Source organism: Phascolarctos cinereus, unplaced genomic scaffold, assembly GCF_003287225.1.
Source record: "Phascolarctos cinereus isolate Bilbo 61053 unplaced genomic scaffold, phaCin_HiC Scaffold_7;HRSCAF=346, whole genome shotgun sequence".
Taxonomy (NCBI): domain Eukaryota; kingdom Metazoa; phylum Chordata; class Mammalia; order Diprotodontia; family Phascolarctidae; genus Phascolarctos; species Phascolarctos cinereus.
Genome location: NW_027556180.1, coordinates 95,898,555 through 95,925,612, shown reverse-complemented (window position 1 = coordinate 95,925,612; position 27,058 = coordinate 95,898,555). Strand labels below are relative to the sequence as shown.

The following is a 27,058-nucleotide window of genomic DNA, read 5'->3' as shown; positions in this document are numbered from 1 at the left end:
CTGACAAATAAGGAAACGGAAGCAAACAGTGACTTGCCCAGAATCACACAACTAGTAAGTGTCTGAGGCCAGATTTGAGCTCATAAAGATGAGTTTTCCTGATTCAAGGCCTGGTGCTGTATCCACTGGGCCACCTTGCTGCCTAGCTGATACTAAAAAGTATCACCAATCAATTTCTTTTCTTTCCTTGTAATAAGTAAGCTAAAGATTGTTTTCATCTGCTGGGTTTGTGAGTGCCAGCCATCTTCATTCATCCACCTAGACTCCATGTGTTCATGAGTATTTGGTGCCTTTGTTTCTTTTATTATTTTCTGATATTAGGTGAATGACTAAGTGGATGCAAAGTGGATGTTTTCAGACATTATAGACATGGACTAGATTCCTCTGTCATTTAAAAGGTTTTGCCAGTGACAGAAGTCACTCTAAGAGGTAGATGCAGCCATGTGAAAGGAATGGTAAATGACAGGGGTAGAACCTTCAGAGAGATGTGAAAAGGCAGTCCAAAAAGTTAACGGAGGAGGTAATAGAGACCATTTGAGTTGGACTGGCCAATGACAGGTGAAGTGTTTACAGATGGATGTAGAAATACAATCATCCAAGGATGGTGGTGGCTTCATGGAGGATGACCCTTAAATAGAGAAGAGTGGACTGCAGGCTCTATAACATACAAGTTCTTGAAGGGCAAAACTTCATGAGGTTTCTACAATCAATCAATCAAGGAATAAATGAATAAATTAATAAATAAAAGTAAAAAGAGATAAATAGATAAATAAATGAATGGATGGATGGATTGATGGATAGACAGACAGAAAGACAGACATAGATAGATAGATAGATAGATAGATAGATAGATAGATAGATAGATAGATAAAAGAATGATCAATGCTAAGGCAATGAAGTGTCATTATTTGGCCAAAATTTATCCCTTATGTATTGAAGCCCATCCATGTATGTATAACAGGCAAGCAAGCATATAACATGTGAATCCAACCCTATATGTCCAAACATGTAAAGAGGACTTTTATAGGTGACCTAACTAAATTTACATGAGAACCCTGGCTCCCTTAACATTAAACAGCAAAACATTGTGAGTAGTAGTAATCAACTACCCTTTGACCCACCAATGTGAGTGAAAATTTGTGAGTTAGGCCAGGGGGTGCTAAGTTTGCACATTAGATACTGGTGGAAAAATAGACTATTTAGTCATCTTTAGCTAAGTAAGAACCTTTCCTCTGCAGTACTACTTAGGAGCCTTTCTCTCTCTTATCCTTATTCCTTCTCCTTTTCATTACAAAGTGATATATATTTGAAAAGGACATGTCAGTACATACAGATAACATGGTGCTAGTCATACTAAGTCCTGAGATACTACAAATCACACTCGATGAAATCTGTGCTTTTTCAAAAGAGTAACTTTAACTTTCTATACTGACAACAAACTAGAAGAAAAGTCTACATAGCTGAAGTGATCTCATACAAGTGAGAACAAATACACTACTAAATTAAGTTTATCAACATATGGGCATATTTCTGAAAAAAAATACTCCTAATGAAAAATAAAGTAGATTTATGGGTTAAGAAGAGGGAGAATAAAAGCTAGTTCAAGGGTGGGGAACATGTAGTCTCAAGCCAAATGTAGCCATCTAGGTGTTCAAGTGTGGCCCTTTGATTCAATGCAAAAGTCGAAGAACAAATCCACTTAGTAAAAGGATTTGTTCTGTGGAAATTGGACTCAGTGAAAAGGCCACACCCAAGCACCTGGAAGATCACATGTGGACTTGAGGCTGCAGGTTCCTCACCACTGGCCTAGTTCATAGTTGAGAAATTAACTGGTGCTTTCAAAGTTAACCTTTTTTAAGATTGTTTTCCAATCAACTTATGTGCCTGTAATTAATGGAACACCTTGATCTCAGAAGAATAAAAACTGTAATTCACTCAATAAGCAGCAGATACACAGTATGTATAAGCAGAATATGATGTTTCATTAATAGTGACAAATATAGTCATAGTCAAGAATGCATAGAATCATGATGTTTAAAAGTAATTGTTGCCTTAGATTCATGTAGCACAAGCCCCTCATTTTTCAGATGAGGAAACTAAGGCCCAAAATGCTTAAGTTACTTGTTCAGAGTTATCATTAAAATATATATATATATATATATATATATGCATGAGCAGAAAAAGGAGATAGGCTAGTCATGAATCAAGAAGGAGAGATAATAGATGGATGACTTTCATATCATATTGGTATATTTAACATATTAAAAAGAAAATCAAACAGCAACTGAGAGAGCAGGTGTCACGTTGGGCTAATGTTTTACAGAGCAACTTGCCCAGAACAAAGATAAGTGTTTTACAGGATGGGAAAGTATAAAGAGATTACCATCTGAACTGGTAAAGTAAGGATATATAGTGATAAGTACACAGGTGCATTCACATATCCAGGTACAGAAATATTTTTCCCCTAATCCTTTTTTTCCACATGATCCTGGCAATTTAATTTAGTACCTAACCTCATGTCTGAAAATGTCTGAGGTGCTAAATGAGACAAATTGGATGAGATTCAACTTAGCTAATAAGGAAAGCAAATGAAAGAACTTGGGATTGTGATTGAATAGTTTAGCTTTCTAATTTGAGGGCATTATAATTTAAGAACCTCGGAGCAGAACTTCTGCCTTTGTAATATTCTAGTTTTCTCAGCAGAGATGACAGCAGATGACAAAATTCCTGACCTGGCCATATGTTTATAACTGTATGTTTGTTTATATTTTTAGCACAGATTTGTGTTCCATTTTGTCAGATTAAATGAGATAAAAATTATAAAGCACTTAACCTAGTGCCTGCCATTTAGTAAGCACTTTATTATTATTATTATTATTGTTATTATTATTAATTACTTTGACTACTGCTACAATTATCTTCTATAGTACAGTAGGAGTTCCCTGAGGACAGCCTTATCTTTATTTTATACTTGTATATACATAAGCCACTGTGAATACTAACAAAAAACACATAGTCTGATCATTACACAAGGACTTTTGAACCACCTTTTGAACACAAAAGGAGACTTTCATTATTGTCTGATGATAGGCTTACTAGATCAAAATGTGATTTTCTTACCGACATTCTATTAGTCACTGCTAGATGGTAGCAGGGCAAATTTTAGTTAAGATACTTGATTTTATTTGAGCCCCTAAATTGGTGAAATCAAGTGCACTATTTAGCAAAAACCAATCAGTGTTCATGCTCACAGTTTATACTGCAAATGTATCAAAATATCAGCTACTGAAAATATATAAGAAATGACAGTTGTAAAAAAAATACCTATGAGTTTTGGGATATATTTCCCTTTAAAATCAGCCCTATGTTATTACTTATGATTATCTAGACATCAAATGGATCATTACTAACATTAAAAACATCAATAATTTCTACACAAAAATATTACTAGCTGAGATACATCACAATTTTAAGTGTAAAACCAATGTGTATTTCTCTTTCTCTCTCTCTCTCTCTCTCTCTCTCTCTCTCTCTCTCTCTCTCTCTCTCTCTCTCTCTCTCTTTCTCTCTCTTTCTCTGTCCCCCTTCCCTCCCCCCAGCCCTGCATGTGCACCTGTGTGTGTGTGTGTGTAGTAGGAATATTTTTGCATGACTAACTTAGTTCAGTAAAAATTATTCAGAGTATTTGTCTCAAAGAAGCCCATATTCCATATCCCTTTCAGCCATTTAGAAGCCAACATAGTTAAAAGGAGAAGATTCCCATGTACTGCATGTCTTGTGTGAAAAACAGCTCCAGGGTGGAAATTTCATAAAATTCTTCTATTTCCATTTCCCTACAGGAGCATATATCCTTAATCCATCAGAGGCCCTTATTATCTTGGCAACACCTCCACCACCCACACCCATCCACAACCCTTTTGTTTGGCCAGTTATAACATTTACAAAGTGAATCTTTTTCAACTAGTGTAGTGCTGGCAGCATGCCCTCATGCGCTTCTGAAACATATGTAAGAAAAGTGCACAGCATGATGTTTTCTCACAAGAATAACAATCCTGCACTTAAAATAAGAAACCTTGTGTTCTCGCTGATATTGGTGAGGCAGATGCTGTCCTCATTTAGAGGTTGATGGATTGATTCGATGCTTAAAGATATTATAGCAAGAACCTCAGCCAGGAGTTCTAAAACATTGTGCTTCAATTAAGAAGGATCTAGTCTGTCAAAAACCACTGTGAATAAGGCTTGAGAAAAAAAAGAGAAATATGGAAAGAAGTACTTCAGTTTTGAATTTCTTGTTGTTGTTATTTTTTTTTTCCCTAGTTCAAACTGGAAAATGCTATTTGTTAATCCTGCTTTGGGGTAATTGAGGATGACTTCACAAGGGAAAAAACAATTCTCCTTTGGACATGAAATGAGAATGTATAAAAAAAGTTTCATATCCTTACAAAGGTAGTGTTCCCCAAAGGGAAGAAAACAAAACAAAATGAAATTTAAAGAAAAAAATGATAATGCTTTCAAACCAAAGAATCACTTTTTTGGTTTTATGATCCCATCTTACTGTTAGTACGGTTAGAAGTTAGTAAGTACATTCGCTATGCAAGGGACTGTGCCAGGTGCTAAGGATCAAACAAAAAAAAAAATAAAATTTCAAGTCCCTGACTTCAAAGACTTTGTATTCTACTAAGGGAAAATAATATGAATTTATATAATATTCAAATATTTATAAATAAATAATAACTATTGTGGGGCATGTTTTTGTGTGTTTGTAGGGGGCAATTAACAACAAAAAATATTGGAATAGGACTCTTGTAGGGAGCAGAAATTCAGCTGAGTTTTGAAGGGAGCTACCATACCAAAAGGTGGAGATTCAGGAGCAGAAGGTCAAAGTTTTAAAGTAGAGACTATGCAAAAAGATGGGAGTTGAAATGATATATACTGGGAATCCAAAGTAGACTGTTTTGTCTGAAATGCAGAGTGCACAGGTATGAATAATATGTCATTAGTAAAGAAAGACAAGTTGAAGTGAATCTGTACCATGGTTTAATTGCCAAACAGAAGAGTTTGTATTTCATCCTGGAGTCACAAGAATGAGATATTCTAGAGAATCAACAGTTTTTTGCTGATAGAGAATTTCAGTAGATGACATACATATACTATATATTTTCAAAATAATATATTAATCTTTGTTAACCATTAAAACTAAAGGATTTTGTCTTTTATAATTCAGGTGGTATTTTAAGATACATCTTGTCCCAGAGACATTCAAAGTTACAAAAATAGTAGAAGTATTTGGGAAATAAATGTGCAGTTGGTCTTATAGCCTCTGAAGATTAATAGGTAAAAGTTCAAATAGGGTACATTACATTTACTTTATCAATTATCATTTAGAGTAACTATAAAGAAATGAAAGTCAATAGTACCCATAATCAAAAGATTTAGAGCTGAAAGACACCTTACACACCATTCAGTTCAACAATTCTGTTTTAATGAGGAAAAAACTGAGTCTGCAAACAGTTATGTGGCCTACATAAGGTCACAAAGTACTAAGTAAGAAAGCTGGTATTTAAATTAGATCCACTGACTACAAATGCATTACTCTCTCTCTCTCTCTGCTTTAGTTATCTAGAATATCAGATAATGATTTCTAGGAACTTAAAGAGAATTTTCTGTTCAATGAATAGTACTCAATACCTTCTTTTTCACTATTAAATCTATCAAAGCAAAAAGAAAACTTTAAAAAAAAAACATGCCAAGCATACACTAGAAGTATAACTGTTCTTTTTCGATTTTTAAAGGGTCTCATGGCTTAACTTAGATATTCAAAAATCCATTGCCCATCAGCTCAGAAGAAATAAAAATTTATGCTGTGTAGTGGTAAAGAATGTTGTGTTAATTTGGTTTGCTCACTGTGTCCTCAAGGAAGGACATGGCACCCTTTCCCTGGGCTGTTGAATCATGGTTTTGAAGGAGAGTAATTACAGTGGTTCACAGTGCCTGGGGGCACTTTTCATACTGAGAGAAGAGGATAATTATCTAATTTTCCTTATATGTCGAGTATTGAAATGTAAAATGATGTATCATATATAATATCCCTAAGAGGCAAGTAGGGAAACAGGTAGTATAGGGTGGTCATGACAGCAACAGAAAAAGGTGACCTCCAGCTGCTACATCCACTATTCAGCTAACTGAATTTTCACTTCAACTCCAGATTGACTAGTAAAGTCATTCAGGATACCATCTGGACGCTTTTTGCTTTGTTCAGTGTGTTTGCTTTTGCTTAATTTGAATCCTTTACTCCTGTCACTTTATGTCCTTTCAGAAAATTATTTATATAATTCCTTGTTATTTTTTTTCCCCTAAGTCCTCACTTCAGTTGCATACTTTGGGACTATTAGTTGGTGACCTCCAACGTCATAAGGGGAAACCACTCAGTTAATACCTGAGATTCTGTATTTCTTTTTATTTGGAACTTAGGTTTAGCATCAATTCTCTCTCTTTCTGAATTTTCCCATCAATTTAACCTCTTGTTACATAAAGCATCTTTGAAATTAAATTGACTTAGGAACTTAGTTTTTTTTAAATGAGTATCTTTTAAAACAACAGCGATGGAAAATGTCTTGAGTTCTATTGCAGGTCAAGCACATCTTTTATATTAGAGTGATCACGTTTCTACTTTAATTGCATTTCATCAGCTATCCATAACTGTCAATATTTCCCATATAAAAATATAGATGAGTGTCCATAGTAATGACTTTATGTAGCCGTTTGAAGTTCAAATAAGGTAATATAAGTGAAATACTTTGAAATTGACTAACTATTATTGTTATTGCTGTTGTTACTAATGGTAATGATAACATTGCATAATAAATCCTGGGGTAAAGTTTATTATTATAATTTTATGAATATGATGACTGAAGTACAACTCAATCGGCATTTAAAAGTTCAGTATCTCATTGGCAGACTGATTTTCTGTTAGGCTAACTACTCATTCTTCTTGAGTATAGTTTTCCTTAGACCATACTGGATCATCCCTACTTGGGGAATGTCATGGTCATTGACAGAATATAGAGATGCAATCATAAAGAAAAATCCAATATCTGAGGAAAATAGTTACCTGGCATTCTTTTCAAAATCCCCTCAAAAGATCATTTATCAAACATTCTGACAAAAGAATAAACAATGCAAAGGGCTTCTTCATTTCTTGAATGAACTCCCTCATCATTTCTTCTTAGAAACCATGTCCTTGTGATTGATTCAGGTACTATTTCCTCTGTAGAATTTTTCTTAGTCAATCTAGCCTTTAGTTCACCCCCTCTCCATTTTTTCTTCTTGTGCTGCCCACATTTGTGTTCATGGTATCCTCCTTATAGAATGTAAGCACTTTGAGGTCAGTGACTGTTTCCCATTTTATCTTTGAATTTCCAGTGACTCCTGTAAAGCCCTGTGCATAATAAAGAGTTTAATAAATGTTTATTGAATTAAATTTCATTTTGTATCTGCAGTAAGTAAGAAACATCTTATTTATCCAAGGGTATACAGTATATTGAATATATAGGTTCTATTCACACTTTGTTAAGTTATTTTTTTTAATCTCATGCAAATTTATAAGACTTTTACATTTTTCTGAGCATTCTAATTACCCAGCAATGGAAAATACCTTAGTTGTTTTCAAATCTGTAAAAACCTTCTAGCTCTAGGACCATAATGTTATATGCTGTTGAAATTGTCTGAGAGTAAACAAAATAAAATAGTTGCCCACTTTGTAATCAGCTGACACATATAGTATGTACTATGTGTCAGCCATTGAGCTAAATGATGGAGGCTCAAAGAAAGGCAAAAGACAATCTCTACTCTCAAGGTAATTTGGTCTAATGGTGTAGCCAGCATAAAAACAAGTCTTTATGAACAAGATATTCAGTATAACTGCAGAAAGTCAATAGAGGAAATGCAATAGTGTTAAGGGAGAATAGGAATGACTTCTAAAAGGTGGGATTTCAGGTGGGACTTAAAGGTATCCAGGGAAACAAAGAGATAGAGATGTGGGAATTTCAAGCATGAGGGAAAGCCAGTGAAAATGCATGGAGTGGGTAGATGGAGTATCTTTTGCAAGGAACAGTAAGGAGGTAAGAGTTGCTCACACAAGGTGAGTAAAGTGTAAGAAAACTGGGAACATAAAAAGGGATCAAGTTTCAAAGGATTTGAATAAAAGAATTATACTTGACACTGGTGTGGACAGGAAGCCATTGAAAAGGCTTTGATTGTTGGGTGGGGGTGGGTAGACACTTAACATAGTCCTTTGTTTTAGAAAGATTAATTTAGGGGGCAGCTAGGTAGTGTAGTGGATAGAGCACCAGTCCTGGAGTCAAGAGGACCTGAGTTCAAATCCAGCCTGAGACACATGATATTCATTAGTTGTGTGACCTTGGGAAAGTGACTGATCCCTTTTGTCTAAAGATTGACTTGATGGATGTGTGAATGATGGACAGAAAGAAACATGGTGAAATTTGAGTCAAAGACACAACCTGGTAGGTTATAATAATAGAAGATCATGATTGTCAAAGGCTACAGAAAAGTCAAGACAGATGAGGATTGATAAAAGATCATTGATTTGGCGAGTAGAGATCATTGATAATTTTAGAAAGAACATTTATGGTTGAATTATGAGGTCAGAATCCTAATGGGAAAGTTAAAAAGAGATTGGCAAAAAAGGAAATGAATTCATCAATTATATGTGACCTTCTCAAGCAGTTTAGCTGCAAAGGGGAGAAGAGATATAGGATGATACCCAGCAGGGAGGGACAGATGAATAAGGGTTTTTTGAGGATGAGGAACGCAGGCATGTTTGTAGATAGTAAAGCAGAGATTCAATAGGGTGAAACTGAAGATAAGTGAGAGAGAGGGGTTGGAAAAGAGGACAGTGCCTAAGAAAACTGGATAGAATGGGGTCGTTTGTGGATTAAGAGGGGTTTGCTTTGGCAAGGAGAATTAGCTACCTCTTTATATGAGATAGTGGCAGAAGGAATTGATTGATGTGAGATGAGAGGCAAAGAATGAGAAGGAGCTCCTAGTGAATAGCTTCAAATTCTTTTTAGTGTAATATGAAGCAGAATCTGAAACTGAGAGGGTGGGTGTGGGAGAGCTGTAAAAGGTGTTCAGAAGGATAGAAAGGTTTGGAAAAGCAGCTTTGATGAGTGGGATAGTAAGTCAATTAGAAAAGTATAAAAGGATTGCCTTGCTTCAGTGATGGTCCTGATTAAATTATGTAACACAAAATTTTAGTGGACCAAGTTAGCATGGTATTGTGATTTTCTCTAACTTTATTTATCAGCATATCAGTAGGAGTGAAGGCAGGAAATGGTAGGAGTGATTTAAGCTTAAGGATAAGATCTTTGATAGGATAATGGGTCAAGGAACTCAAGAAAAGAGGACAGAGTTGAATTGGTTTACCTGCGGGTCAAAATAGGAAAGAGAGGAGATTATAGATAATATGGGCATGATGGCCTGGGAAAGAATTGAAAAGGTTTTGTGATTACACAGAAAAGGTAGAATAACAACAGGGGAAAGGAGAAGGGAATAAGCATTTACATAGTATCTATTATGTGCCAGGCATTGCTCTTGTGTGTATTTTGTCCTTTCTTCTCAAAGAAGAACATGACATCAGGGAGATGATGACATGACTTGCAATTAAATTGGATTTGAGTGACAGAGTGCTGTGCAAAATCACCAGCCTCACTTTTTTCTCCAGAGCCATCTAGGTCCAGTGGCTAGATATGGATCAGAATGATTGGGGATGACCCAGGATGCAATGGGAGACACTGGCCTTTTAAAGCTCAGGTCTTTTCCATTTCTCACTTTGACTGAAGCAACACCCATTCAGTGAATATGCCTGTTTAAGAAGTTAGCAAAAAGAAAAAAAAAGTGAGTTAAGGGATGGTCACTTTAATTAAAAAAAAAAATCAAATTTGAATGGGAAGACCTTCAGGATGGATGACCAAAAGAGAAAGAGTCACTATTTACATTCACTCTGAGTCAGGAGGGCCCAAGGAATAACCATCAAGTGGTGCTTGTCATTCATTCAATGAGATCCAGAGTGAAATGGGTTTAAGAAATGGTCTTTGAGAAAGGAATCTAGCCAGTAAATACTAAGTCAACTAGGTAGATTTCAGCCATCAAAATTAACTTTCATTGGGCAGAATACCCTCAGGTAAGATCATGATAATCTATGTGAGGAGAGGAGAAGAGAGGAGCGGAGAGGAAAAGAGAAAGGCTTGTTCATTGAATGGACATTAAGTCATTCAAAATGAGAACTGGAAAAGACCTTAGCTTAAAAAGGCCAAGGTTTCCTACTGCATCCTGGGCCATCCCCAATTGCCCTGGTCGATATCTAGCTGCTGGACACAGATGGCTCTGGAGGAGAAAGTGAGGCTGGAGATTTTGCACAGCACTCACTCCCTCAAATCCAATTAGAGCATTGCTTTAAGTGCTTTACAAACTATCTTATTTTATAATCATAAAAACCCTGAAAGGCCCCTGCTATTATTATTCTAATTTTTCAGTTGAGGAAAGGGAGACAAATAGAAGTTAAATGACTTGCCCTGGTCACATAGCTGGAATGAACTCAGTTTTTCCTGCCTATAGGTCCAGTACTTTATTCACTGGACCACCTAGACGCAGGAGACTGTGATCAGAAGTTATTTCAGAGTTCATGAACATCGAAGTAGCATATCCTGCATAATGACAAGTAAGATCAAGAGTATGATGACCCTTGTGCTTAATTGATCTGTGATGGAGGAGTAGGTCATTGGAAAACAGCAAATTGAGGAACTACAAGGTCATTGTTTTTGAGAGAGCATCAATACGTTTTTTGGAAGTCCCTTAGTATGAGGGCAGGAGGTAAGGAGGAAAGAAAAATCGTGAACCCAAACACTGATCTCATCCAGGAAGAAGGGGGAGTGTCCTCAAGCTTCATAGACAACAGCTGCTAAGAATTTTGTTTGGGCTTTAGATGTGGATTGAGTGAACCTCAAAGTAGGAGGGGTTGCTGAGTGTGGTGGTAAAGGGATTTCTTGGAATAGACAATGGAGAACAAGGAGTATTTATATTCCCTCTTCTTAACTAGTGTGTCAGGGTGGATGAGTGAAAGTTCAGTGAGTGCTGGGAAGGGTGGACAGGGAGTTTGTGCCATTAGAAGGGAGTCTGAGGCCAGAAGGTGTCAGTGAAAGAATATGGAAGGAGTGGGAATGGAAATATGTAAGATGAAAGTTACCTTTGTAGCAGACATTACAAAGAACATAGTGGAAAAGGTGGATAGTTTATAAGGGTAAAATAGTGAGGGAAGAGGTTGAGAATTACTAACAAAGGAATGGGCAGTGAGTTCAGTAAGAGAATGAGGTTTGAATAATGACAGCCAGGGGTTCAGAATTGCTGGGATTGGGCAGGTTAAAGTCTGAAGTTAGGTAATGACACACTTTTGCTGGGAACATTTGAAGATAGTCTATTAAGACACTATGCTTCAGAGAGTGCCTTCTTAGGATTTGAAGTCAAACATTACTATTTTTTTAAAGGAGTGTTTTCTAGGATATTAGGTAGAGTCAATATGTGCCTATAAAGAAATAGTAGCAGGGAGTGGCCCCTGGCGGGCCATGCGGCCCAAGCGGCCCTTGGGCTGAGTGAGCCTCCCGGCTCTGCCAGGGCCTGCACCCGCCCTCAGCCCCAGCCCCTACCCCGGGCACAGGCCCTGCCAGAGCGCTGGCAGGGGCCCCAGGGATCGTGACACCCGGGTCAGGGAGCCGGGGGTTGGGGGCGAAGGACGGGGGGCGGGTCGGGAAGTGGGAAGAACCCAGCTCGGCCTGGGCTGAGCTAGCAGCGCGCCAACCAGAGGAAAGCGCAGTTCCGCGCGCTGCCCCGGACCAAGAAGCTGGAGAAGTTCGGGATCTTCTCGGCCTTCAAGGCTAATGATGCTTGCAAATGTAATGGCTGGAAGAACCGTAAATCTCCCACTGCTCCCCGAATGGACCTGCAACAGGCTGCAGCCAAGTTAAGTGAAGCGTGCCGGAGCTTGCGAACACCCTCTGGCTGACCGTGTGTCCCATCTGGAGAATGTGTCTGAGAAGGAGATCCACAGGCTGCTGGGGATGGTAGTGGATGTAGAGAATCTGTTCGTGTCTGTACACAAGGAAGAAGATAGAGACACCAAGCAGTTTTACTTCAAGCTTTTGAGAAAATGTATCCTATAGGTGACACGTTCGGTTATGGAGGGATCCCCCCTTTGAGAAGCCCAGTATTGAGCTGGCGTACTGAATTTCACGCAGTTGAAGTTCAGCTATCTGACCCGGAGGGAGAGGCAGAAGATGTTTGAGCTCAGTGTTCCCGCTCTGCCTTAACTTCTGGAAGAGGGAGACTCCTGCCCAGTTCGGACAGAGGTCACAGGGGGAAGATGTCGCCGTCTACAACATCAGTTATACCAGGTGGCTGTGTTACTGCCACGTCCCACAAAGCTGTGACAGCCTGCCCCGCTGTGAGACTGCTCGCGTCTTTGGACGCAGCCTCCTTCCGTCCATCTAAAGATGTTACCTGCCATCAGCTGTTGGAGAAGGATCAACTGGTGTCTGAAAAGAGTACACTTATCCTTACCCAATTCCCCAAGTTGGGGAGGAGATCCATGGGGAAAATCCATTTTAGAGGAATAGATCTATGGAGAAAATTCCTCTGTTTGGGACTCCGGGTTCACCATGCCTGCCTAAGAGAGGCCAGAGTTAGTTCCTAGGCCAGCCACTGTCAGTGCTTCAGCTGTCCCAGGTGCTCCATTATTCACCCAAAGCCTGGGTGGCAGCAGCAGCCAGTCCTTGTCCTGGACCCTGGAGGGGCACAGCCAATGCCAGGTGAGATGAGGAAACTTCCTGAGAACGTGACCCTGGAAGATGCAAAGTGGACTGAAGTAATGGGGGACGTTTCCATGGAATTGGTCAATGAGGTCATGTTGACCATTACAGAACCGATGGCCGTGCTTGGGCCTGAGACCAGCTTACTCTCAGCCAATGCAGCCCAGGATGAGACTGCTCGGACAGAGGAGTGTCGTGGAGTCATTGAGCCATGTCATAAGAAATTCACTGGCACCAAGGGTCAATGGGTATGTACTACTCTGGCTAGTTGGGCTGTAAAGCTTTTTTTTTTCTTCTCACCAGCTACCCCAGATGCCCAGGTGTTTGTGTTTGACCCGAAGCACAAGACATTGGCCCTCATCAAAGATGTATGGGTCAATAGGGGAATCTGCTTCTGAATGTTCCCCACCCATGGAAATTGTCTTCGGTGCTTTCACTTCCAATAAGCAAGTCAAGGGATAGGACTGACCTCATGAACCACCTGAAGGAGTATCACATCAAGCAAAACATCCTCTGCTTCCTCACCTACTCAGATGAGTATGTCATTGGCTATTTCGAAAAGCAGGGTTTCTCCAAGGACATCAAGGTTCCCAAGAGTCACTACCTGGCTTACATCAAGCATTATGAGGGGGTCACACTGATGGAGTGTGAGCTGAACCTCAGGATTCCCCATAATGAGCAGAAGGAGATAATCAAGAAGCTGACTGAGTGCAAACATGCTCAGATTGGGAAGGTATCCTGGGCTCAGCTGCTTCAAGGAGGGTGTAAGGCATATCCCCATGGAGAGCATCCCTGGCATTCATGAGATGGGATGGAAGAAGGGGGAAGGAGAAGGGGAAGGAGCTCAAGGACCCTGACCAGCTCTATACACCCCTCAAAAACCTGCTGGCTCGGATCAAGACTCACCCCAGTGCCTAGCCCTTCATGTAGCCTGTGAAGAAGGCAAAGGCTCCAGATATTATGAAGTCATCCACTTCCCTAGCTACCTGAAGACCATGACTGAGCATCTCAGGAGCTTTTGTGGCTGACCTCCAGCAGGTGATCGCCAATTGCTGAGAGTACAACCCTTCCACCCCCAAAACAGTGAGTATTGCTGAGGTGCCTGCGCCCTGGAGAAATTATTTTATTTCAAGCTAAAAGAAGGGGGGGCTCATTGACAAGTACTGGGACCCCTGCTGGGTTTCACAACCTGACTGCTACTACCCAGCCCCTAACCTTGGGGCTCACTGATGAGCTGGGGACCACTAGATGGCTCCCTGACCTGCCCCCTGACCTGGGGGACTTTCTGACAAATGGAGACACTCCACCAGTCTCCCCAACCTGCCTCCTACTCTTCAGCCTCTTGTCCTTGGGGGCTCATTGCCAAGAAGCAGAGTGGGGATCTCCCTGACCTGACCCTGACCTTGGGGGCTCATCAACAAGGTGGGTCTTTCTCAGTCCTTCTTCTTCCATCTTTAAGTACTGGTCCCATACTCCTCCCAGACCTTCCTGCATCTCTTCCACGTATGGGAGGAGTGGGCAGAGAGGACGTTCTTCCATGAGTGTCTTGAAATCCCTGACATATTTAGTGTAGGCCCTCACCCTAACCCAGATCCCTCTCCCATTCCCAAATCACAGCATTGTGTCTTCCTCAAGAGGAGGACACATCATTGTCGAAATGTTCTCAGTCCGAGTTCAAGAGCCCTGCAGGATGGGGCCCACTCTGCTCCACAGCTCCCCTCTTCCACTGCAGCTGGTGTCTTTGGCTTTGTGGGCCAAGGGCTGACTGCTGTCTTGGTGTGTTGGAGGGGGTTAAGAATGGTTGGGGTGGTCACATGGGGGGGTGCGGCTTGGACTTGGGGGTGCCCAACGCCTTCCATCTATCATCTATTACCTTGTAGGGATTTGTGCCCTCCACATTTGCCCCACATGGGGAACAGTAAAACTCAGAGGTTGTTGGGTTTAAAAAAATTTGTAGAGGGAAAGAATGGATGTGGAAAATCCACAAATTTAGTGCTAATGCTCCAATTTATAAACATGGTATTCTACTCATTACAAAAATAGACCAAAGAATCTTTTTTTTCAAATAGAAATTACTATATTTTGTGCACTTGACAGAGTCCATGTCTTCCAATCACCTTGTTGCTCTATATGTAAGAATGACTACCTATTGAGACAGCCAGCACAGAAGAAGGGAGAGGCTGTGCCACAGAAGGCCCTCCCCAAGGTCAAAGTTTTTATTTTTATATTTTATTTTTCTTCTAGTGCTTTACACTTGCCTTTGCTAGACAAATTTAAATTGTCTACAGTTATTTTAATTGGAATATCTCTTTCTACCTCTTCCTGATGAGTTTTGTTGGCAGTATATAGAAATGTTGTGATTTGCTAATGTTGTTCATTGTTTCAACTAGTATTTTCTTATTCACTAGAAATTTTTAAGCATACCACAATATCATCTGCAAAAGAGTAATAATTTTCTTTCCTTGTGGCCTATTTTTATTCTTTCAATTTATTCTTATTCTCTGATTGCTCTAGCTACTACTTCCAATGTAATATTGAATTAGCATACTTATAATGGACATGTTTGCTTCACCTCTGATCTTATTGGGAAAGTTTCATGTTTAGCCCTATTACAAATAATACTTGCACATGGTTTAGAAAGATATTACTTGTCATTTTAAGAAAGACTCCAGGGGCAGCTCGATGGTACAGTGAATAGAGCACTGGCCCTGGATTCAGGAAGAGCTGAGTTCAAATCAGGCCTGGGACACTTTACACTTAGTACCTGTGTTACCCTGGGCAAGTCACTTAACCCCATTGCCTCACCCCCCCCCCAAAAAAAAAGACATTTCTTTGATTCCTATGCTTTCTAGTGTTTTAAATAGGAATGAGTGTTGTGTTTTGTTCAAAAGATTTTTCGGCATCTATTTGTAATCATATAATTGTCATTGATTTTGTTACCAAATGGTCAATTATTCTTAGATTTTTTTCTAATATTGAGTCAGTCTTCCATTCCTGGTATAAATCCCACCTGGTCACAGTGTAAGATTTTCATGATATATTGTTCCAATATCCTTGTTGGCATTTCATTTAAAATTTTTATCTATATTTATTAAGCAAATTGGTCTATAGTTTTCATTCTCTGGTTTAGGCACGAAAATCATATTTGTTTTTAGGAAGCCTTTAACTTTTTTTTTTTGAAGTAGCACATATAGCATTGAGATTGATTTTCCCCTAGATGTTTGGTAAAATTCACTTGTAAATCCATCTAGTCTACTTTTTCTTAGGGAGATTATTGATGACTTATTCAAATACTTTTTCACAGTGCAATTTAATTATTTATTGTCTTTTCTGTTAATATAGGAAATTTAAAATTTTGTAAGTATTCATCAACTTCATTTGCATTGTCATTTTTTCCTAGCATATAGTCATCAAAATAATTATTTTAATCCCATTTTCATTGTCATTGCATTGACCTTTTTTCATTATTATACTATTTTTTTAAATTTATATTTTTAATAACATTAACCATTGATTTAAATATTTTAGGGTTTTTTTTTAATAAACACAGCTCATGATTTCACTTATTAGTTTAATTTTTCTTTCAATTTTATTACTTTCTCCTTTAATTTTTGGGATTTTCAATGTGATGCTAAATTGTGGATTTCAAATTTGTTCTTTTTCTTTTTTTAATTGAGTATCTATTCCATTGATCTGCTTTTTCTCTCTCTCTCTCTCTCTCTCTCTCTCTCTCTCTCTCTCTCTCTCTCTCTGTCTCTCTGTCTCTCTTTTATTGATGTACACATTAGAGATATAAATTTTCCTTTAAATACTATTAGGGCTTCCTCATTCAAATGTTGGCACATTGTATTATTGTTGTCATTTTTTTTTAATATAATTACTGCTTGTTTCTATGATTTATTATTTGACCCATTCATTCATTAAGATTAGTTAGTTTTAAGTCAATTTATGATCTCTGTTTTCACAATTATTCACTGAATGAAATTTATATTGCATTAGGATATGAAAAGGTTGCATTTTATATTTTGCATTTGGCTGTGGGACTTTAATGCATGGTCAATTTTTGAAGCTGATAAATCAATTCACTCCCTTTTTTTCATTCAATATTCTCCAGAGGTCCATCATTTCTAATTTTTATGAGATTACATTAATTTCATTAACTTATTTCTTATTTATTTTTTATTAAATTTATCTAGCTCTGAGAAGTGAAAGTTATAGCTCATCCCAGTATTGTTTTACTATTTCCTCCTGTAATTCATTTAATTTTTCTTTTAATAATTTGGATGCTATGACATTTGGTCCATATATGTTTGATATTGATATTACTATGATAAATATGTTGACTGAAGTAGAATAGCATATTTGAAAGGCTCCATGACATACATGTATGTATGTATGCATGTATGCATGTATGCATGTATGCATCAAGGGTGCCTTTGCTCTATGTGCATAGACCATTCTCATAAAGGGTTTTTTTTTTATGATAAGATAATAGGTAATAAGATAATAGATATGTGGGTAAAGAGCTCCTGAAGTCTACTCAGTGGCTTTTGGGGAGTACCCACTGTACTTGAGGAGGCACTGTGGCACAGTGGAAATTGGAAATCCTGTATTAAAATCCTTACTCTGTCATTTATTACTTAATATTGGTGGTCAATAAGCTAACCTTAAGCAAATTATTTAACCAATCAACTCTCAGTTTCTTTCTTTGTAAATTGAGTGGACTGGATTAGATGACTTTATATGTTAAATGAGAGGATAGATAGATTGTTGTCTATAATGATGTTTTATTTATATGCATATTTTGAGACTTTAAGTTTAATACAGTCAGTAACAATGTCATGACAATTTTTTTTGGTATAAATTTATTCATTTTTAGTTTTCAACATTTACTTCCACAAGATTTTGAGTTCCAAATTGTTGCCCCATCTCACTCCTCCCCGCATCCCAAAATGGTATGTATTCTAAATACCCCTTCCCCTAGTCTGCCCTCTCTTCTATCTCTCCCCACCGCCTTCTCTTATCCCCTTCCCCTTCTATTTTCCTGTAGGGCAGGATAGACTTCTGTACCCCATTTCCTGTATTTCTTATTTCTCAGTTGCATGTGAAAACTTTTTTTTAATCATGTGTTTTTAAAACTTTGGGTACCAAATTTTCTCCCTTCCTCCTTCCCCACCCACCCTCATTGAAAAGGCAAGCAACTCAATATAGGTTATACATGTGCAGTTATTCAAATACATGTTATAAAAAACTAACTCTATGTCCCTTAATCCTATCCTGCCCCCCCATTTATTCTATTCTTTCTTTTGACCCTGTCCCTCCTCAGAAATATTTGCTTCTGATTACCCCCTTTCCCAATCTGCCCTACTCTCTGTCATCCCCCTGCTCTCTTGTCCCCTTCCCCCCCCCATTTTCCTGTAGGGTAAGACAGATTTCCATACCCAATTGAATGTGTATGTTATTCCCTCCTTAAGCCAAATCCTATGAGAATAAGATTCATTCATTCCCTCTCACCTTCCCCAGTTTCCCCTCCACTGTAAGAGCCTTTTCTTTTCTGTTTTTTTTGTGAGATAATTTACCCTGTTCTACCTCTCCCTTTCTTCTTCTCCTAGTATAATCTTCTCTCATCCCTTAATTTTATTCTCCAGATATGACCCCTTAATCTTCAACTCACCCTGTGCCCTCTACCTACTATCTATCTATCTACATACATATAATTTTTCCCTCTCCAACTACCCTAATACTGACAAAGGTCTCATGAGTTATAAATATCATCTTTCCATGCAGGAATGTAAAGTTCAACTTTAATAAGTCTCTTATGATTTCTCTTTCCTGTTTACCTCTTCATGTTCCACTTGAGTCTTGTATTTGAAAGTCAAATTTTCTATTCAGCTCTGGTCTTTTCATCAAGAATGCTTGAAAGTCCTCTATTTCACTGAATGACCATTTTTTCCCCTGAAGGATTATACTCAGTTTTGCTGGGTAGGTGATTCTTGGCTGTAATCCTATCTCTTTGCCCTCCGGAATATTATATTCCATGCCCTGCGTCCTTTAATGTAGAAGCTGCTAAATCTTGTGTTATCCTGATTGTGTTTCCACAGTACTTGAATTGTTTCTTTCTGGCAGCTTGTAATATTTTCTCCTTGACCTGGGAACTCTGGAATTTGGCTACAATATTCCTAGGAGTTTTCCTTTGGGGATCTCTTTCAGGAGGAGATCAGTGGATTCTTTCAATTTCTATTTTGCCCTCTGGTTCTAAAATATCAGGGCAGTTTTCCTTGATAATTTCTTGAAAGATGATGTCTAGGCTCTTTTTTTTATCATGGCTTTCAGATAGTCCAATAATTTTAAATTTCTCTCCTGGATCTATTTTCCAGGTCAGTTGTTTTTCCAATGAGATATTTCACATTGTTTTCAATTTTTCATTCTTTAGGATTTGTTTTACAGTGTCTTGATTTCTCATAAAGTCACTAGCTTCCAATTGCTCTATTCTAATTTTAAGGAAGTATTTTCTTCAGTAATCTTTTGGACTTCCTTTTCCATTTGGCCAATTTTTCTTTTTAGGGCATTCTCCTCATTGGCTTTTTGGACCTCTTTTGCCATTTGGGTTAGGCTATTTTTTAAGGTGTTATTTTCTTCAGTATTTTTTTGGGTCTCCTTTAGCAAGCTGTTGACTTGTTTTTCATGATTTTCTTGCATTTCTCTCATTTCTCTTCCCAGTTTTTTCTCTACTTCTCTTACTTGCTTCTCAAAATCCCTTTTGAGCTCTTCCAAGGCCTGGGACTGCTTCATATTTTTCTTGGAGGCTTTGGATGTAGGAGCTTTGACTTTATTGTCTTCTTCTGGTTGTATGTTTTGATCTTCTTTGTCACCAAAGTAAGATAATATAGTCTGACTCTTTTTGAGCTGCTTGCTCATGATCCCAGCCAATTACTTGATTTTTAAACTCTTTGTTAAAGTAAGAGTCTGCTTCCGATGTGGATAATGTACTGTCGCAAACTTTGGGGGTTTATACAGCTGTTTTCAGAGGTACTTGTAGGGACTTGTAAATGTTCAGTTCTTGCAAGTTGGTATGATAAGGGGATAGGTGTTTACTCCTTTCATGGCCTGTGCTCTGGTCTATTAGTGACCACAAGCACTCCTTTCTTTCCTGGAACTGTGAAGAAGGTTTCCTCTCCATGCCACTACAAGCTCCACCATGCCAGCACTCCTGCTAGCCCCAGGACCGCCACCTAGAACTGTGACCCAGATCCAAGCACAGGGGAAACAAGAGATTCCTGCCTCAGCACTGGCAAAGAGACCCCAGCAATCTCCCTCTGATCAGCCCTTCGATTCCCCCTCAGTCTGTGGGCCTGAAGCTCAGGACTCAGCCATCCCCCTGGCATCCATGCTGTGCACTCTGGAGCTGGCTCTGACCCAACTACATCTTCTACATGCCTGGATTTCTCGCAGAAACTGATTTTTCCCACCGACCTTCTAAGTTATCTTTGGTGCTTGTGGGTTGAGACATCTAGAAACCACCGCAGCTGCCCGCAATTCAATCCTCTGAGGCCTGCTTCAGGTTCACTGCAGCCTGTGTGCCCATGCCACACTGCGCTCCTCTAACCACCCAGCATGATATACCTTTCTGACCAACCATCCAGGTTGTCTTGGGCTGGAAATTTGCTTCACTCTGTCTTTTTGTGGGTTCTGTTGCTTTAGAATTTGTTTAGAGCCATTTTTTATAGGTATTTGGAGAGGTTTGGGGGAGAGCTCAAGCAAGTCACTGCTTTCACTCTGCCATCTTGGCTCCCCATGACAAATGTTAAAATTCAAACTCTTTATCTAAATAATTGTATAAGTGCTTACAGAACAGTTTGTCACTTTATTGAAGATCAGTTTGATGTCAGCATCTAATTTGAGGATAAATTTTAAAAGATTCCTACTGTGAGGCACCTGAAGAAAGTCTGAAGTGACTGTTACACTTGTTTGCCAGTTTGCCACTTTATGGACTCCATGAAATAGGTGGGACACTGAAGTGGTAGTGGCTGTCCTAATGTACATATCACCTTCCTTTTTTAGCTTACAGAAAGTTTGTTGTTATTTTAATCATTCAGTGAAAAGGTATAATATTTGAGTCCATCAGGTAGTATGTTATTTAAACTACTAGCACATTAGCCATTTCAGCTTTTTTTCTAGCATATGCATTATACAGCTCCCCCAAACCCTATTATATTACTGCTAGACATTATAAGGAAATTCAATTGCAAACAGTTAAACTTTGTCACTGGGAGGACATCTCATTATCCTTGAAGTTTTTGTTCACATATATATATATATATATATATATATATATATATATATATATATATATATATATAAATATAAAATATGTGTGTGTATGTGTCTGTGTGTGTATGTATATACATGTATGCATGTGTACATTTCTATTAAATAAAAACAATTCTTTCTATTCAAATCACATCTAAAAGCTTCATACACAAATTTTGGCATTTACAATTATTAAATACATGTTCCTATTTTTTCAGTGGCAGTATCTTACATCCTTTATCAATTGATGGATCTCTTTCCCTTTACAGAAAATACATTTTCTATCCTTTCTGAATTAAGCTTTCCATATGAAAAGGGCCTTAAAATAATAGCAGTATACACTCACATCTCCAAAAAGAGAAAAGGATTAAGCATTTATATAATGACTACTATGTTCCAGACACTGTGGGAGGCACTTTTTTTTCTTTACAAATATTATCTCCCTTGAGATTATCTCATTTCCTATAGAAACTATGTCACAATATGTATTGGTCATGTTATATTCATAGAAATTGTTCCAGGTCTGTATTACTATCGGTCTCTTTTTTTTTTTCATTTAGGGGAAATAAGTAGCAGAAGTATGATACGGTGTGTCAGCACACTCAGAACATTGTTTATGGTCAAATTATTGAACATTGACAAGTGTAGAAGCAAAAATCAAGTGTTCTTACTTCCAAGCTCTTCAAAACATCTTCAAAACCCTTTTGAATGACTACCTACATACCCTCTCAGATCCTTTGCAATTGGGGAGAATTATCTATTTATCTATTCCTATTGCTTAGGTAAATAACTAAGGGGTTATATTTCTATTACCGTTTGTAGTTCACGATGATGCAAATGGGAGGGAAGTGAAGCATGGTGGTAAACTGTGTCTTTTGCTCCTAACTCAAAGGGATTGTAGCCCATTGGGCCAGAATAGCCAACGGGAATGTAGTACAATTCCAGTGTTGCATGCTATGTATCCACAAGATTATCATGAACATATGTTCCAACAGCAACCATTGAGTGTCCTAGTTCTCTACATATTAAATAGGAATCTCAATCCTCAATGGGTCAGCTTGCCTGCCATAGCTGCTTGCTTCTTGTGTCATGTATGACAATAAGAACATTTTCTTACATGGAAGGGGAAGAAAAAGGGAAATCCAGACATGTATCCCACAGCTTTTTCCCCCTGTAGAGCATTCAGGGTACTTCATTTCTCTACTAACATGAAATATGATGCTTAGACTGTAGCTATGTTCCTTTTAGGGGGAAAAAACTGATATAAAGTGGAATGAGGGCAATGTGATTCTATAAGTCTATGAAATGGTCTCCAATATATATTAAAAAAAATCATTAAGGCATCCTCAAAAATAACCCATTAGTCCATTGCAGGAAGATATTGAACTCTGTCAAATTCAGGTCTAGCTTTAATGCCACTATTTCCTCTCCCTCCCTCCTGCCCCAAATAAATATGGATATATTGATTAACTGCAAAATAATGACAATAACTATACAAAGCTGGTTACAGTCCTCAACAAATCAACTTACATCAATATCTGACACAACAAAACAAGGTAACACAGTGCACATGACTCTTTTAGCTGAAACTTTACAATTTTTTGTAAATCAACTTAAAGAAAGGAGTCAATATAGATAATGATATAGATATAGATATAGATAGATAATTCACACATTTTCTCCTCATCTCTGACTTTAAGCTATTTACCAACAGTACAAAAGAACTAGAAAGGCAACAGAATTAATGAAACAATCTGAAACTGACCTGGAAATTAACTTATGAGTTATTTATATTTAACCTCAAGCATCCAGTAAATTTCTTTAAGAAGTTTACTGTTAACTTTTCAACTTTATACAAGGCTCTTATTGATAAAATTAAGTAATAATTTCTTACATATGCATCTTGATCTCTTGCTCCTTATACCTTGCTTTCTCACTTGCTCTTTAGCACTTCCTCCTCAGACTATCTTATTCCCACAAAATAAGAAGATTTGAGCTGGTGAATATATGGAATTGTTCTGAAACTCATAGGCACCCTCAATTAAAAGAAAACAAAACAAAAACAACAACCCTGGATAAATTTCTGAAAGTAACATGCATGGGTGGGGAATTTCAGCCATCAGGCTAATTCTTTGTCATAGGGGTTTGTGTGTGTGAGGGGAGAGGAATTCTTTGATGGGGAACCAAAAGAAGCCTAAGAACCCCTTTGCTTCTTAAAAGTCTTTACAAATGGGAGAGCACAACAATTGCTTTAGGTGGCATTCAAGGGGGAACCACTGCTGTTCACAGAGCACCATACCAGATGCTGAGGGAAATACAAAGTGTAGATAGGGAGTTATCTCTGCCGTTTTAAAATTTATAGTCTGGGAGCAAAGGTCACAAATGCAGATAAAGATATTGTACTTCCTTACATGATATACCCTAGGAACAACATAATGATAACAACAGCAAAAATAATAGTAGCTAACATTTGAAAGCAAACATTTTTGAAGAGTACAATTAAAATATGGTTACAAGGATGGAGTTTGAAAAATATAATTTATACAATTGGCCCATGACAACTGTGAAAAAGTTTGTTAATTCTACAATAATATATACTATTATCTACAACACACATTTCCAGTATTCTCATTGCTACTTTTATGTGTATAAAAAACATAGATGTGTTCCAAAACTTATCTATTTCATAGCCTATAGGTTTCTAGCTCAGTTTGTCCACAGGATATTTCAACCTGTTCATGTCAAAAACCAAATTCATCATATTTTCCATTAAATGTGCTTCACCATATTCTGTTACTTATAAAACTATTCTCCAAGTAACCTAGGCCTGATATGTGCTTGAATTCCCTTTCCCTCAATGACTTCCTCCCACTCATGACCAATGAATAAACATTTCACTCTTTCATCTAAAATGTTTTTAGAAAACATGCCTTCTTTCTCTTTCTTCTTCTATGGCCCTATTATCTCGTTATATTGGGACTACAAAAATAGAGGAACAGTTAATATCCAAGCTTTCACCCTCTTCCAACCTTAATACATTTTGTACAGTAATTCAAGCATACTCTTTTTAAAAACATCATTCGTATGGGGCAGCTAGGTAGTGGAGGGGTTAGAGCACTGACCTTGGAGTCAGGAGGACCTAAGTTCAAACGCAACCTTAGACACTTACTAGCTGAGTGAACCATAGATAAATCACTTAATCCCAGTTGCCTCCAAAATAACAAAAAAGTACTGTTTGCATGATATTATAACTGTGAGCAAAGACCTTTTTTTTTAGTATTTTACTTATCCCCACCTAATTGCATGTAAAAACAAGTTTTAACATTCATTTTTAAAACTTCAAGTTCCAAATTCTCTCCCTTTCATTTCTTCCCACTCTTCTTATTGAGAAGGCAAGCAATTTGATGTAGGATATACATGTGTGGTCATGCAAAACATATTTCCACATTAATCGTGTTGTGAAAGAAAAGAGATCAAAACAAGTCAAGAAAAAATTAAGAAAGCAAATAAAAAAAGTATGCTTTAATCTGCATTTCAGAAATTATGAGTTCTTTCTCTGGGAATGGATAGCATTTTTCATCATAATTCCTTCATAGTTGTATTGATTCAGTATGAAATAATAAATTTCCATTTGAAGAAAATCTATCTAATAAATAGTACATATTGTTTTCAAATCTGACAAGCTTTTATTAGCTTCCCTGCTTTTCTTTTGTTCTCTGCTGTGCGCTTTTAACTGTAATTTTCCTCTACTTCTCCCCTACCCTTAAGAAGGCTAAAATCAGTCATGGACGGACACACACACACACACACACACAAACATATATACATAGATATCTATAAGCATACACATACACACTCATTTACATATACATAAGACTCTATACTATGCTTATTTCCACGTGTCATCTGTTTCTTTGAAGGTGGATAGCATCTTCACTATTAGTCAGAGGCTTTACACGTTTTTCTAAATCAACTAGCTCTTCATCTTGTACACCACAGCAATATTACAGCTCATTCACATCCATCTGAGAGATTGTCTATGACAAGATTTTTTCCCCCAATTTTCTGCATTCATTCTATTCTTAGCTACATAGGTTTTATTTAGACAAGAAAATTTTAATTTAAAATAATTGAAATTATCCTTCTAACACTTCAAACCTGTTCTTCCTTATAATATAATTTAAGTTCTATTCTGCTAAATCTACTTCCTTAACATTTTTTTGGTGGTTTCTTTGAAGTTACTGGCATTTTGCTTTTCTCAATGAACATTGTTATTATTTGTTTCTAATTCAGTAAAATATTTATTTAGTAATTTAATTGAGACGACGTTTAATGAATAGATTAGTTAGGTAAAATTGTCATTTAAAATTATATTGACTTTACCTCCCTATGAACAATAAATGTTACTTCAATTGTTTATATCTGAGTTTATTTGTGTAAGAGTGTTTGTTTAATGTTTATGTTAATATAATTCCTATGTCTCTTTAGGGAGGTATGCACTCAAGTACTTTATTCAGTCTAGGTATTTTAAATGGTCTAAAATAATATTGAATAATATTGCTCACAAATGTAGTTTCTCTATTTTTCACTTTTGATTAAATCTACTTTAACTTTTTCTGAGGTAATGATTACTATCCTTGACTTTTTATATACTAAATTTTCCTCCTGCCCTTTATTTTATCTATGTATGTATCTCTCATTTTTTATGTTTCCTGAAAGCAACGTACTGTTGAATTCAAATTTTTAATCTGCTATCCATTTCTGTTTTATGGATAAATTCATCCCATTCACATTCTAAGCTATGGTTACTTCTGTATTTTCCTCCTTCCTATTTTTCCTCACTATCTTTTTTGCTCTATTTACCCTATCTCTCCTTACTCCTCTGCTTTACTTCTGCTGGCTAGCTTGCTCTCTTATTCCTTAACCTACTCACTGCTGCAAAAGTCCCTCCCTTAATCTGTCTCCCTCACACATTCCCTTGCTGTCTTACTTATTTCTGAATTTAGAAGACTTTCATACCCTTCTAGAAATTCACACACACACACACACACACACACACACACACACACACACACACACACTATTCATGTACATACATATGTATGTGTGTATATAGGTATATAGTCCCCTTTTTAATCCAGTCCTCTTGAGAGTAGGGTTCCAGCACTACCCGCCTTCCTGCTACTAGTTTCTTCTGTATCAATTTTTCCTTTTATGCCTCATTTATGAGATAATTGTGGCTTTTCATCTCTCCCTACACATTTTTATTTTTTAGAATCATGACATCATACTCAGCTCAGCTCATGCCTTTCTTTCAAACTACTGAAATACTGATGACAATTTTAAGAGTACTGCTAATATTTTAACATATTTGAAGAAACAAATTGACCTTATTATATCCCTTGTAATTGGTCTTATGTTTACCTTATATTTCTTTTCAATATCATATGTTGAGTTTTCCCTCAAATTCTGAGGGTTTCATCACAAAAACCTGAAAGTCTTTGAGTTTATTAAATATCCTTTTTTTTTCCCATTCAGGATAACTTTGCTGGGTAAGTTATACTTGGGCATAACCCCAGCTCTTTTGTATATTGGAATATACTTTTCCAATAACTATGATTCTTTAATGAGTAGCTGCTAGGTCTTCTATGATCCCTATTATAGCTCTATGGTATTTAAATTGTTTTTTATTTCTTATTGCTTCCAATATTTTCTCCTTAACCAGGGAGTTTTGAAACTTGGCTATGCTATTACTGTAAGTTTTCCTCCTGGGATATCTTTCAGGTAGTGATTAATAGATTTTTTTTTTCTATTTCTACTTTACCTTCTTATTCTAGAACTTGTATCAAGATTCTTTTTTATAGTAATTT

At 37.4% G+C, this 27,058-nt stretch overlaps 2 pseudogenes; both read left to right on the top strand.

The window, feature by feature from the left end:
* The first annotated feature begins 11,075 nt into the window (after window positions 1-11,075).
* On the top strand, window positions 11,076-14,015 carry LOC110196753 (histone acetyltransferase KAT2A pseudogene; annotated as a pseudogene).
* Window positions 14,016-14,170: 155 nt separating this feature from the next.
* Window positions 14,171-27,058, top strand: part of LOC110196751 (small ribosomal subunit protein eS21 pseudogene) — a 118,408-nt pseudogene continuing 105,520 nt past the window's right edge.